This window comes from Nomascus leucogenys, chromosome 1a (genome assembly GCF_006542625.1).
Source record: "Nomascus leucogenys isolate Asia chromosome 1a, Asia_NLE_v1, whole genome shotgun sequence".
NCBI lineage: Eukaryota > Metazoa > Chordata > Mammalia > Primates > Hylobatidae > Nomascus > Nomascus leucogenys.
In genome coordinates, this window is record NC_044381.1 from 53,954,570 (window position 1) to 53,968,310 (window position 13,741).

Below are 13,741 nucleotides of genomic sequence, written 5' to 3' on the forward strand. Positions count from 1 at the left end.
TCCTGGCCAACATGGTGAAACCCCGTCTCCACTAAAAAGACAAAACAAATTAGCTGGGCATGGTGGCGTGCCTGCAGTCCCAGCTACTCAGGAGGCTGAGGCAGGAGAATTGCTTGAACCCGGGAGGCAGATGCTGCAGTGAGCCAAGATGGCACCACCGCACTCCAGCCTGGGCGACAGAGTGAGACTCTGTCTCAAAAAAAAAGAAAGAAAGTTGGGAAAGGAAGCATATATGAGAAAAAAGGGAAGGAGAAAAAGCCGTGTTTTTTTTTTTAAAGTTTGCTGGCTAATGGGAAGCCAGCATTTCAAGCTTCGATAGAGAAACTATAAAGTAGAGCTTTTAAGAGATAATTAGTAAGTCAATGAAAAAAAAAGGGGGAGAAGTAATTTTGGGGGATTTGAGCAACCAAAGATGGCAGTCATGTGACATGTAGATCATATTTATGAAGTTTTGCTCAGCGCCATATATTAGGGCCTGGAAGATGCAGAGTGGCAGGAAAAACACCACCTGCAAAAATGGGTATTAATTCCTTTCTCACTCCTATAGTTTTCATGAACCCACACCTTTCAATGTCTGGAAACCTAGGAATGTCGGAATGCCGCTGGGGCCAGGGAATGGAGAAAGATGCTCCATGCCTCTTGGGACCACACTTAGGCTCAACCTGTATGCTTCACCTCTGCTTTCAAGGAGCTCTCAACTGGAGAAGTCTCCTATGCACACAAGAGACATGGGTGACAAGACCTGAAGCAGAGAATGACTCTATATGCCATGAAGGTCAGGTGGTTATGGGGCACATTTAGATCATATGAGAGCTTAAAATCATGGATGAAGAAGTGAAAAAAGTGCCAATGAAAACTGGAACAATCTTAACAATTGCCTAGTGACTGTGCTTCAGACAGACCAAAGAAAAGATCTAAATGCAGGCAAGGTGGGAGAGCAGGAGCTGAGGGCTGCGCTATCCTGCTGAGTGGTGAATGGCAAAAACCTGAGTAACACAGTCCCTTGGCAGGGCACCAGGGCAGGGCTCCCAAGTGTGAATGACCCTAACCCAGGGTAAGAAAGGGCTGATCTTGGAGAGTACTAGAAAGAATATCTGAAAATCTCTATGGAAAAAAAGTTATAGGAAGAACAATCACCACTGGAACATCTCTGTCTGGCATGCAAATCAATTCAGAAAACTGGTCAGGAAAGCTCTTCCTCATTTATAAATTTATTTCATATAAGGCTAACTCTTTGAACGGTTTTTTTTTTTTGCTTTATCTTAGTCTGTTGGTAATAGCTGATGTTTATAAAAACATATAACATTTATGAGGGCCTTTTAATTAACTATGAGAGAAAGTGTGTTACCCAGAACTTTTGGGTATATGTTCCATTTTATTTCCACTGAGCCATAATGTCACAATCTCTTTTGTGGCATTTCTGAACTTTCAAAGCACATTGTTAGAAGATTGATAGTCTTTCTTCATACCTGTGGTGATGGCAACTCTATTACAAGCTCCAAAGGTGTGCAGGTGGGACTTTGGTGGGGGAGAGAAATGGGACCAGTGAGTGGGTGCCCACTGGGAGGGGCTGGGGACCTCTAAATCCTTCCCTGCTGTGCCAGCCCCTCTTGAGGTTTTATATGAATACTCTATCCCTATCAAACATTCGGCCTTAAACTTAGTGGCAGAAAAGACTGCAGGCATTATTCGGTAAGGCTGAAGATTGACACAAAACATTACGAGCCAAACGACTTTTGAAAGTGGACTACTTCTTGACTTTTGTGTATCTCTGCTGAGTTTCCAAATCTCACTCCCAAGCCATGAGACTTGGGTCAACACTTCTGCTTTGCTTTCACAGAACCCAATGCACTCAGTAGGTTTTCATGACCACTGAAACCATGCATGCAATCATCATCTGTGGGTTACTATCAACCATACTTCATGCCTCAATCCAGTTTCTAGTTTTCCCCTCTCCAGTCTATCCACCTCACTTCTGGAATTCATACTTCTCAAAGAGAGGTTCAGCCTGTTTTAACTCCTCTTTTAAAAGGACAGTTTCCTACTGTTCACAGGGGGAAAAAAATTCCAAATTTCTGAGTATGGCTGTTTTCCAAAGTCCTCACTCCACACCTCAATCCAGAGTCCTGGCCTTGTATCCTACATCAGCACTATGAGCCAGTGTTCCCCTGGGCTCTGTGTATTTTCGTTGCATCTGTAGCCTTTTTTTCTGGCTAATAGCAATGCCTATTTTCTCAAGATCTATCTTTTGAAATCTCCCACTATCCTTAAGAATCAGCTCTAATGTCACCTTTCGAAGCTTCCTCAGATGCTGTCAGATGGAATTAATCATTCATTCCTCTTTGTTCCCTTAACATTTTGTTCCTCCAATGAGTAAAGCACTCACAATAAATTTATTGCTGTGTTTACAAGGCCACTTCCCACTTCAGGCTGTGGGCTCCCTGAGGGTGGGGGCACCTGGCATCATGAGCAGAAGGGAACTGCCCAGAAATATTTCTCAACACAAATGGCTGAACATCCCCTCTGCACGCCTCAATCTCACTCCGAATCTCTTATGATACATTCCTTTTCTGAGCATCACTAGGATGAACAATTCCTTGGGAGACCATTCACTAGAGTAAGATTTGTGTGGTGGTGCCCTTGGAATTGGTAATATGGCAATTCAGCCCCTTCCTCACCTTTGCTCCTTTACCTACCTTTAGATGCACTACATCTGGCTAATTTGATATTTTACAAAAAGAAGAAAAATGGAGTATATGTATCTTTTATTAATAATTCTCTGATTCTGCTATATTCTATGTAAAGTTATTTCCACATTGTTTAAGAGGAAAAATTTCTAAACAAAACAATTTCTTAAAAATACTAAAAGGTAATGCCTATTTAGATTTAGATTTTATGTTCATTTATTGGCTCATATGTACAACCAAATACTTTATATTTTTCTTAAGCTAGCTGTTTCCGGTTTTGCAGGCAGCGTTGTATTTTTGAATTTGACTGTAGAACAGAGTTACATGTTGGAGTTTCCTGGTAGAATGATAAAGTAGTTAATTATCACTAGCATTTAAAGGTTAAGCTGCACAATAGGCACTGGGGCAGTCAGCAATGTTCTAATAACATAATTACTCTGGAATCAAATTGGACTTGCCACAGACTCTCATCATGAATCTTGTAAGTCCACCATTCTGCCACAGGAATGCCACTTGGATCTTTGCTAGGCATGTGAATAAGAGGAATTAAATAAATACCGATAAAGTCATGTTTTTACTAGAAAAGCTTTTTATTTTATTATTTTTTATTTCTCTATTATTATTTTAAAAGCTCAATTTAGATATTTCTCAAGTTTACTACGTAAGAAACTGAAGCTGCATTGTGACTCTATAAATCTACAAATTTAGAAGGATTAAACACAAGTCTTTCTCACTACAGTTTGAGTGTATGTGTGTGTGTATGTGTGTGTGTATCTCAGCAAATCTGTTATGATTGGAGAGTCACAGTCACAAGCAATGGCTGATCCAGAGAAATCAAAATACCCTGAATGTGAATGTTTAGTAAAGCTCTGGATTTTAAAAGTAAACACTTATGCTGGGATATTTAAAAAGAACAGGGTAGATCTGTTTAAGAAAAAGAGCAGGAAAACAAGGAGAAACCAAGAAAAAAATAATAAAGGATTAAAAGACTTATTACATGGAAACCCCAATTGCTTTGGTAGCAAAAGGTAAGCTTTAAAAAGCTATAATCAGGTTCTAATTCCACTGTGAGAAGATTCTAGTTCCTAGTTTAAAGACCAACCCAGACTTTACTAAGGCTGTTGACCAAGTCAGATGGAAAACTGACACCTCCAGCAACTTGAAAGGGATGGCCCCACCCCTCCACCTTTACTCCTCTGCCACTTCAAGATCAAAGATGACAATGTATGAGAAAGACTTCTATAAAGTAACTCCCCCCTCCAAAAGAAGATGCTGTTGTTATAATTAGCCAATTTTAATAACAGGGAGCACAGATTTTAATAGCAGGCAAGAGCATCTCTCTGGAGTCAGACTGCCTGGTGTGAGTCTAGAGTCTTCACTTAATAGCTGTGTAGCCATAAGGGATGTTGCTTAGTCTCAGCCTCTCTTTAGTCTGGGGTAACAACACACCATTCTCAGCCCCACAGGGCTGCTTTGAGGACCAAGAAAAATAATCCACATAAAGCACAATGCGCAGTACCAGGCACATAGCCTAGCCCCTCAACAGTGCAACTTAGTCCTATCACTGTATACTGGACTCCAGTTGATTCTACTTACTTTAGAGATTGGGATGGTGACCTAGTGTGGATCTTCTATTTTAACCCTTATGTTAGGTCTTTTCTAGACATTTGTGTAGGACTTCCCCCAGCATAGATATTCTGATGCCCCATAATTGTAGGGTTTTAATATGCTACTATTCACCAAAACTTTTCTCCTTTCAACAATCATGATAAGGTTTTGGTTCAATACTGCACAGAGGCAAGACTGCAAATACCATCTCCACCATGGACTTTCTAATTTGATTTCAAATGCACACCATGCCAATTTTGCTTTCCATTCACATAGGTGCAGTGCTTAGACGTCCCTGCCCATAGAAGATAACAACCAGAAAGAACATGCTAAAGGTCGCATGGACAACCATGGTCAAGCAGCCTAAAACTCATTCATTATGGCTTGTTTGCTCATCAGCTATGGCCTTCAAAAATACTATCCACATGGTACAAAAGGGTAAATCAGTTTTCAAACAGATAAATGGGATAATGAGGAGTCAGAAGACACCATTAAAATCTGTCAAGGGTAATTGCAAGTCCTGGTTTGCCCTTTCTACGCCTGTTGTCCAGACTCCCCTTCACTCTCAAAAACGGCCAAGTTTAGACGATAAATTATAGTTACTCTAACTATAGTTCAGTCATTATAGGAATTCTCAAACATTAATCAGAGTCAGGGATGATTCAAGTTGAGTTTGTTTTTGGTGATGGGGACGGGGGTGGGGGCACAGAGACAGAAAGCTGAGGAAGGCCCCTGTAGATCCTTTACTGATGCCATAACCAAAGTTCTCAATCATATTTTCCTCTGCAACCCCTTAGAAAAGCAAAAGACCCATGTCAAAAACAAAAATGAACACTGGTGACTCTATAGTCATGAATCATCCAAAGAGTTGATCATGTTCACCAGACCACAAAGCACTGTATTTCTGTATTTTAGAACTACTTTGAGTAAGTTTGGAAAGTAATATCCTGAATAAACCTACGTACATCAAACTACCGTTGTACCATAACCCAGCTGGTTTCTGCTTGGATTTCATTGTACAGAATTACACAAAATATTTATTTTCCCATTCATTGAGCTCTTTATAACTGATAAAACATTTTAACATATTATTATCTCATTTACCGGGAAACCACCAGGATATATATATATATATATATATATATAGAGAGAGAGAGAGAGAGAGAGAGAGAGAGAGAGAGGAAATAATCTTCAATTGGGGAAAAGTAAATATAAAACCTTTAAAATGAAAATTATTTGGTCAAAATGCAAAGTCTCACATACTAACAAATAACACATGTAAATTTATGTAAATGAACTTAAAATTTATAGCATGCTGGTGGTAAAAAACTTGAATATAGTAGAGCTCTGACTGAGCCAGTCACTGGTGTCAGTTTACTGCTCATCACAGTAAGAGGTTTTTTTTTTTAATAACCTGCTTGATTAAGGAAGTCATTAAAAGCACAATCTGTATAAAACTCACAGAACTTGCTTTTTTCAAATTAACATAAATCAAAACTCACCTTCAAAAATGACTGGGACTTTCTAAAGACCCGCCCTTGTTAAAAGAAGATTTAATATAATCTCCATATGAAGTAATGAGTCCATCCTTAACAAATGTTTCACCTTCTATAACATGTCATGAACAATATATTCTTTAAAATGTTCTATTGTTTTTGTCTCTGCTTCTCTCCTGGTAAGAGAAACCCGGATCAAGGTAAATTTCTTTTGCAGGTAATCAAAATATTATCAAACCAGAGGAACCAACAGTCAGAAGAATAACTGAGAAGAGAGGCAGTGTCTACAATGGTTATGCTATAGGTATAAAAGTCAGACAGCCTTGGGTTCAAGACCAGGCTGTAACACTTGCTATGTGACCTTGGGAAAATTAATGAACCTCTTTAAGTTTCCATTTCTCCACACACTTCCTTGTAAGTTGCCATAAGTATAAAGAATTCAACCTAGCATCTAGTACTAGTAAGCCCCCATAGACAGCTATTCCCTTTTGGCAAATGTGGAAACTGCGTATTTTTTGTCTACTTATGGACTCATTCAACAAGTATTCAACCCATTAAGTACAGAAACACATGAAATGTTCTTGAATAAAATATTAATACACACCTTGAAGAATGAAATATACACCTTGTTTTTCAGTAGGGCTCCTTGAGTCAAAATACTTAGGATACAAAAGTATTACATATTTTTTTCTTCATGTGTAGTAGAAAATACAGCACTTCAATATTAACTCATTCATGATCTGTTTTCATGGCCTCAGCATTATGTATTGCTTGGTCAGTATAAAATGCTCTAATAATTTATAAGGTATCAATAAAATTGATTTTAAATTAGAACATTATCTTAATGTCCTCTCAGGAGTTTCTTCACTATTGCTTCCTCTTCCTGGAATAAAGCTGTTGGCTCCACCCCAGAAATTTCATTAAACACAGTTACTTTAGCTGATAAACTGAGCTGCTGGGACATGATGCTTTGATGCCAAAGACACAGGGTTGATTCTGATGTAGGGAGCTTAGTCGCCCTCTCTTGAAAGCTAGTCTGCATGTGGTGCAAGTGTTGGGCCATACAAGGAAGCAAGTAGATGAATGAGTTGGAACAAGTATAACCCCTCACTACTGATGGAGAGAAGAATCCAAAGTACAAGCCAAATTAATCAAGTAATCCCTTTCCTGATCCTTAGAGATGGCATGGTATTAACAGTCTACCAGAAATTGTAATAAAAATTGCCAAGTGCATATAACTTTGTATTGCGTTCATCGTTTAAACTACCTATCACCCCAAAGTCATTTCACACTTTTTAATCCAATGGACCTCCTCAAAGTTTGCAAAGCCTAACATTTCTGCATCCATTTGTTCTCCAGCAAGAATTCTCTGCTCTCCTTAATACAAATTCTACAAATCTTGTACGGCAACTCTGTAAATTACAGTCACATGCACTGGCCACTTTCTTCTGGAATTATTTTTTTCAGTATATGACCTGTTAAACATATCTTAAACCACTCATTCACCTACTGCTTTATAACCAATGTTACTAAGTCTCACTGGCAAATCTCATGTGGTACATGAGTTTGACTGCCCTAAAAACAAAAGTGGAGAGGGTTGGCAAAAATCTCTTTCCTGGATGTTCATGGAAGGTGCACTGGCTTTATACCTATTCCTGCACTGTGCTCTGTTTTTGAATGAAAATATCAACACAATCATAACAGCTGCTTTGACAAAGCTGAAGTAGGGTAGCAGCTCAGAGAAATAAGTTATTAAGCTTTAGGACTTGGCAAGCTGTATCTTAATGGACCAGAATCTTCATTTTAGTAACTATTAACATTTATTAGAAAAGAAAGTCTTTTCATGTTGCTATTTTTTTTTTCCAGTAAACTGCTTTAATCTATTTGAAAGGCTAAACTTTTTTTTCCAAAGAGTGTTAATTCCACAGATTCTCATATATATTCTTAGGTATTCTGTATGCAAATATACTCTATACAATGTCTGAGGGTAATACGACAGGAACAAAGAAAGAAATGACAATATATCAATTTAAAGGAAGGCTGCCTAATCAGTTTTAAGGTCGCGAATCAGGAACTCCTGGTCTTCTTCATATCACCACAAAATGGCTAAACAGTTTTCAATTATCGCTTAACTGATTGGTCTTAAGGGCCTTCATTAAAATATTAAAGTTATTCTTTAGAATGGCGCTGACAGACAGAAATATAATGTGAACCTCCTATGTATTTTACACTTTTTGGATAGTCAGATTTTTTAAAATGTATAACAGTAAAATTAATTTTGGTCATCTATTTAATCCAATACTTCAAAAAATACCATGTCAATACACATATTAATGTGAAAATTATGCGACATTTTACATTCTTTTTTTAGTACTAAGTGTTCAAAATCTGATGTGCATTTTATACTGACGACAGTACACCTCAATTTGGACTGGCCACATTGCTGCTGCTGAAAAGCCACATGTGGCTTGTGGTTACCATGTCAGACAACACAGGTCTAAAAGTTCTCAGAGTCACAACAGAAATCAACACCCATTAAGACAAACATCTCACACTTGATATAAGTAGCGGGTGTCATCTAGCTCCTGCCCACATTCTCCAATCTGATCTGAAAATTTCCTTCTCAGAGCACCAGACAACCCAAACGTTTTCATCCTTCAGAGCCTTTGTGCAGACTTCTGCCAAGAACTCTCTTTCCCAGCCTGAGTGGCTAGCATCTTTTCATCTTTTATGTTTCAGCTTAAATGTCACATCTTCGGAAAGGTCTTATCTGTAATGCTATCCAAGGAGCTCCCTCCAGCCAATCTCTAACACATTCCCTTGTATGCTTCCTTCCCAGCACTGTGGCTGTGGCTACTCTTTTGATTATTTATCTCATCTACTTGACTAGAAGTTCCATGAAGGCAAGGACCACGCCCGTTTCGATCACCACGAAAACCCAGTACTTCAGTGTTTTAATTGACAGCTGCTGAACAAATGAATGGGCACAAAACTTGGTTCTGCTCATGTATGCTTCATGTTACCATATTATGTTCATTATATTAAGATAGGAGATTATGCATTCCTAAAGGTCATGCACTATTGTGTCTTATTTCTTTGCATCCTCAGTGCTTAATATAATGCCTGTAATACAAGAACAGTGGTGTGTGTGTGTGTGTGTGTGTGTGTGTGTGTGAGAGAGAGAGAGATATGCATGTGTAGGCACACCAAAAGAGGGAGGCAGCCTTCAAAAACAGTAATTTTGAAAGTAATAGGGTGACAAGATAATTTTCAGAACTACGTTGAAAAGACAGTTAAAGCTGGTGCCTTTTCACTGCTGCTCTCCTCACCAATCAAGGATGCAGGCCCCTCCCCCAAAGGGCCTTTGGGCCCCTCCCCAGTCCTGGCCTTTGGGTGGGCATGCAATGAAAATTCATTGTTGGATAAATGTATGAAGGCCACCTTTTTAAAAATGTAATAGAAATTAATCTTTCCTATAAGAGAGAAAATTTTCAACAGGTTATCCCTTTCCTTGTCTCTCATCACACACTCCTCAGCTGTCTGTGACCACAGGGAAACAAATCTTACTTAAGTCTGACCATTGAAAAGACAGGATTTAAAGGAATCCCGCCTGACAGACCCAGGGAAGAATGCAGGCATCAGCAGTTTTTCTGTGCTGCTCATTTAGAGAATAGTGACCCTGGGGAGCTCCTTGAAATGTTTATCCCCCAAGGAGGTATGTGGTAAAAGGAAAAATATCCTTAGTCCTCCCCCCTGCTTTTTTTTTTTTCTGGGTAGTAAGTCACCACACACAGATGATGAAAGGAAAAGCCAAATATAAGGCAGACAGATATAATACTTGTTTTTTAAGGAAGAGGTTTACATTGGTTGATATTTAAGTCATAGATGACTACCTGGTGCTTTATGTAAATTTTTATTATATAAAGCAACATAAAGCATTATTAGTATCAGTTGTGACTGATAGTAACTTCAGTATGCTGAGGAATGAAAACAAATGAGACACAGATACTTAAGAGATACAATTTCAGTTCATTCTACAGAAATGATTTCGAGCTTTCACATAACAAGATCTAAAGACGCAGGAGACTTTGAGGAAACATAAAAAACACTGGAAGAACAGGTTGATTCACCAAGTATGTGCCAAAATCACTCTGGTCTAACCAGACAAGTGCACTCCACTAACCAGTGCTGAAATGTTGAAAGGTAAGTCAAGTTGTGATCTAATCTCTCACCCTCCCCCAGCAAAAGATCACAGATCAGAGAGCTAAATTATAAGTGACCGATGAAAAATATCTTAGCCCCATTCTACTTGCCATTTCAGACAATTGTGAGTCCTGGTCTATCGCTCCTGCTTCTCTGACCTTTCCCTCTGCCTCTTCCTCCTTCCATTTGCTTCTCTCTTTTCCATTCTCCATACACCCCCCTCCGCCCTTGCCCTGCCAGCAATACCTCTGTCAATACTCTGTCTTGCTGGTGGCACTGTGGGCTAAAGAGGTTGTTGACCCTTATTCTAACATGTCCTTTTAGGTTAATTACTTTTGTATACTCGGTGTACCCAGTGACATTTAATCACTACAGCGCTACTCAGTAAACAGAAATGAATGGAACCAACTGCAATTTGGCATCAAGCTAAATGGTGCAGTAATAGCAGCATGCTGAAAATGGACTGCAAGAAAATACTCTCACTCACCACACAGAGAAATGAGGTGAATGCCATTCGATCAATCACTATTTTATTAAAAAGAAAGAATGCTGGCTCAGTGATGCGCTTTTATTATTTAATACTAAATATGGCTCGAAGGACATGATGTACTTTTTAATGCAAGGACAATTCATAAGTGTTTGCTGAACAAATGAAGGAAGATTAAAATAACTCAAAGCAGAGGTACAACTTTGGTGGTCGAGTTTGTCTTTCTCTTTCCATGCATGCACATGTGTGACATGTGTGCATGCATGTCCCACCGCAGGACAGCTCTCTGCTAACACAGCCAACATTCTGCTATCTGGTAAGTCGTATGGTTTGTAAACTTCCAGGGTATAGTAATCGAAATGCAGAAGATCCCACAACCTAATATGTATAGGCAAGTATCCAGGAGCATGGGATTAAATAAATGTCATGTCACAGACATTTGAGCCACTGACAACATTTTTAAAACAGATACCCACTGACCTTCCTCCACTGAGAACAGAGAGTAGATTATTAGCAGCCTTGACAGGGCCAGCTAGAACACAGAGGTTGGGTGGGGGAGATTCTGCCTAAGGGTTTTCAATGCTAGCAGGCAGATGGAAAAATGAGTCTTTACTCCTCTATCTGAAGAATAACAACGACTTCACAAGCAGAGATTCATGTTGTAATACCAGAAGAATCCTGCGACATAAGTTGAATAGCTATTCTGTGTTGGTAATGTTTTAGACATTGGAAACACAACAGTGAGAAAGGCACCAGCTTTATAGCCAGCACTGAGATCACAGAGTAGAGTCTAAAGGGAAGGGAAGGGAATACACATGCACTCAATGAGGTTTCAATCCTCAGCTCCAACATTTATCAACTGTGTGACTCCTAGCAAGTTAACCCCTTGGGGCTTTAATTGTCATACCTGTAAAACGGAGATAAGGATATTTCGCCTACAGGATTGTCACTGCTATAGTCTGAATGTGTGTGTCCCATCAAAAGTCATATGGTGAAACCTAACCCCTGAGGTGATGGTATTTGGAGGTTGTGCCTTTAAGAAGTGATTGGGTCAGGAGGGTAGAGCCTCAGGAATAAGATTAGCACCCTTATAAAATAGGGCTAGAGAAGCTCCTCTGCCCCTTTCACCATGTAAGGACAGCGAGAGGGCATAATCTATGAATCAGGCACTCATCAAGCATCTAATAGAGGCTCCTTGTTTTTAGACTTCCCAGCCCCAGAACTGTGAGAAATACATTTCTATTTAAGCTACCCAGTTTATGGTAGTTTATCATAGCACCCCAAACAAACTAAGATAGTCATGACAATTAAATGAGATAACTACATGAAGTGGAGGCATACCGCCCTTCCTTTCATGTTTGTTTCTGGAATCTGTCCTAAAAGGCAATGGCCAAGTCTCTGCCAGCAAACCAATCTGGGTAGCAGGAGGCCTGGAGAGCTGCTGTGAATGTCTCCTCTAAGCCTTTGAAAGAGGGTAATGGACACTTTTTCAAGCCTCAGGACTCTGGGGAAAAGCCACTCCACTTCTCCACAGTCAAAATTTCAGACAGCACATTCCGAAGTCTGGGTATCTTCCTGCCCTCTTGGATTGGTGTTCTCTTCAGAAGTCGTGCTCTTCCTCCAACTTGCAGAATTCATGTCAAATGTGCCTTCTAGGGCAACCTTGAGTTACAATGCTAAGTGAAGACTAGGTTTTGCACCCTTGACTTCACTGGAATTTGACAAATAACTCTAAAGTGCTCTAAAGTGAGTGGGGCCTCAAAACTAACCTGGGGGAGGGGGGCATGCAGACATATAATCCCTTATCAATAACAAAGCACGAGGGTTACTGAGTCCCCCCTATTTGCCAGGCATTCTGCTGGGCCCTAAGACATTAGAAATACAATTAAGAGGGTGAATGGGGACCTTGTTCTCACAGAGTACTGGTTCTAGTTAAGGGACATTAAAAATCAAGTAAAACAAGCTGATAATAACATTAATAAAAAATAAAATAAATGCAAATGGCAACGTGTTACAAAGAACATAAGATGCTGAGACTGAGAATAACTAGCAGCCAGGTGGTCAGGAAAGGCTTCTGCAAAAAGATGACATTCTGGCTGACACCTGAAGCAAAAGCTGGAGCCAACCCTGCTGACAGCCAGAAGACTGTTCTAGAAAGAGGGAATAACACATGCATAGCTCTTAAGAAGAGGAAAGCTGGCAGTGGCACTGGAGCACACAGGAGGACTGGGTGCTGATGTGGAGGGAACAGGTGGGAGAGCACAGAGGGGTGATGCTGGGAGAAAGGGGGTCCAGAGTGTGCAGGCCCAGCACACAGTGAGGTGTGTGTTTTATTCTAAGGGCCACTGGAGGGGACTGTTGAGATGACACACATATCCTAAAAATCATTCAGAGAGGAGGCTGGAATCACAGTAAGAATTTTTAAAGCCCTTAAAGAACAGAAAAGATTACATTGCCTACCTCCATCCTTTGCAATTAAAAACAACACTAAGTGTACAGTATAAACCTTCCATGTATGCTAACATTAAATAGTAGAATTCTGGTTTCAAAATTCTGAATCACATCATCAAAGCTGAGCTTTTACCACTTTTGGCGCCCCTACTTTACTCATGCTGTTGGTGTGGGCTAAAGTGGATCTGGCAGGTAACAGAGCCTTGGAGGGGAAACAGGGGGCCAGTAAGGAGCTGTTGCTGTGGTCCAGGGGGAAATGCTGGTGGTTTAGACTGGAGGGCTGGGCTACTGGGGAAGGGGGAAGAAGATGAATCTGAGATGTTAGGGCATAAATGAGTGACTCGCTTCACACAAATGTGTGTTTCTATGTGAATACAAAATTAGAATGGAATCAAATTTGTCAATATAATGATGCCATCTTCACGCATTTGCAATAAGATACAGGTTCTTAGTTTAAAAACGGCAGGAATCACCAGGCATGGTGGTTCATGCCTGTAATCTCATTGCTTTGGGAGGCTGAGGCAGGAGGACTCCTTGAGTCCAAGAGTTCGAGACCAGACTGGGCAGCATGGCGAAACCCTGTCTCTATAGAAAATACAAAAAAAAAAAAAAAAAAAAAAAAAAGCCAGGAGTGGTGGCACATTCCTATAGTCCCAACTACCTTGTGGGAGGGTTAAAGTGGGAAGATCTCGAGCCTGGGAGGCTGCAGTGGGCAGAGATGGTGCCATTGCACTCCAGCCTGAGTGAGGGTGAGATCCTGTCTCAAAATTTGAAAAAAGAAAAGAAAAAAAAAAAAAGCAGGAGTCTTA

At 40.0% G+C, this 13,741-nt stretch overlaps 1 protein-coding gene across 5 annotated transcripts in view; it reads right to left on the bottom strand.

Annotated features, from left to right (window-relative positions):
• LOC100587624 (TLE family member 4, transcriptional corepressor) overlaps positions 1–13,741 on the bottom strand; it is a 151,698-nt gene that overhangs the window by 22,128 nt on the left and 115,829 nt on the right. The window lies entirely within an intron of this gene.